The 1586-nt window shown below is 43.1% G+C and overlaps 1 pseudogene; it reads right to left on the bottom strand.

Moving 5' to 3' along the window:
- Positions 1-275: 275 nt before the first annotated feature.
- On the bottom strand, positions 276-1293 carry LOC148535230 (uncharacterized; annotated as a pseudogene).
- Positions 1294-1586: the final 293 nt, after the last annotated feature.

Below are 1586 nucleotides of genomic sequence, written 5' to 3'. Positions count from 1 at the left end.
CATGGGTGGGTACAATGCCCTTGGTAGGCATAATAGGTTACCTGCTTTCCATAGTCCTGTGAGTTCCTCCTTGCAGGCTCCTTTCCTTTCCCATGATGATTTTTCTTCTGGTCCTGCTTGTTCTTGGAGTTTTTGTAAGTCTTGAAAATCTGGCATTGTTGTTATACCTTCAGTTTGTGTGACATATGCTGTTATGTTTTTGTAAGGCTGGTTAGCTGCTTGAATTTTAATAATAGCTACTTTATGGGGTAGTTCAAGTGCTTGAAAAAGTTGTTTTATAAGTTCTGCATGCTTGTTTGTTTGCCTGTCACTGTTTTAAAGTATCTGCTTTTCCATATGTTTCCGTAATCCTGTGCAACCCCCCAAGCATATCTTGAATCTGTATAGATGTTGGCTGTAGCTTTTTCTGCATGTTCTAGAGCCTTTGTGAGAGCTACTATTTCTGCTGCTTGTGCTGATAGATTTGAGGGTAGTGGTCCTGCTTCTATGATGTCATCTTGTGTGGTTACAGCATATCCTGTGTAAGGTGTCCCATTGTCATAATATCTAGAGCCATCTACAAACAGTTCATAGTGTGCATTTGGGAGAGCAGTGTCTGTAACATGTGGTAAAGGTGAGGTTTCTTGATCCATAAGGGCCAGACAATCATGACAGTCAAAATTTTTTGAATTGTATATTTCATTGTCCCTTACTTGATCATTCTGCTCTTCATCACTTGCGGTGCAGGCATGGATAGACCATATTTCTCCCTCCTCTTGAATCTAGTGATTCAGGATCTTCTTGTTGCTCGAGTAAGCTTGGAAGGAGAGTGGCTGGGTTGAGGGTAGTACATCTTCTTATAGTTACGTTAATTGCGCTGAGTAATGCCACTTCATATTTGGTTAGCCTTGCTGCTGAAAGGTGTTTAGTTCTGGCTTGTTGAAGTATTTCTGTTACTGCATGGGGTACTTGAATAGTTAACGGATGATCAAGTACAATGTCTGTGTTTTTGTCTTTTAAGACTGCTGCTGCTGCTACCACTCTGATGCAAGTAGGTGCCCCTTGGATAATGTTGTCTAGCTTGCTGGAGTAGTAGGCCACTGGTCGTTGCTTCAGTCCATGTTTTTGGGTGAGCACTCCTAGTGCATGGCCTTTTTCTTCGTGGCAGTAGAGGGTGAAGGGTTTACTGTAATCAGGTAAGCCTAGGGCCGGGGAAGTGGTGACAGCTGCTTTGAGTTACGTCACTGCTTCTTCCATCTGCTGGGGAGTGGGATATGGGCCCTCCTTTTTGGTGCTGTCATACAGGGTCTGCATGAATACCGAGGCTAGGGGGACCCATTCCCGGCAATATCCCAAGAGGCCCAAAAAGGAACGGACTTGTTTTATAGTCTTTGGTACCTTGGCTTGTAATATCAGCTTCCTCCTTTCCTCTGTTAGATGCCTTGTGCCGTGTGAGATGCAATGTCCTAGAAAGATCACTTTCTGTTTTGCTAGTTGTAGTTTTTCTTTGGAAACTCTGCAGTTTTGTTCCTCCAGGAACTTTAACAAGGATACAGTCTCTTTTTGGCACTTGTTTTCAGATGTGGTAGCTAGCAGTAAATCATCAA

The sequence above is a fragment of the Taudactylus pleione genome, unplaced genomic scaffold, assembly GCF_031769625.1.
Source record: "Taudactylus pleione unplaced genomic scaffold, aTauple2 ptg000054l, whole genome shotgun sequence".
Classification (NCBI taxonomy): domain Eukaryota; kingdom Metazoa; phylum Chordata; class Amphibia; order Anura; family Myobatrachidae; genus Taudactylus; species Taudactylus pleione.
Note: the sequence above shows the minus strand (reverse complement) of the source record. Positions and strands in the feature narration are given on the sequence as shown.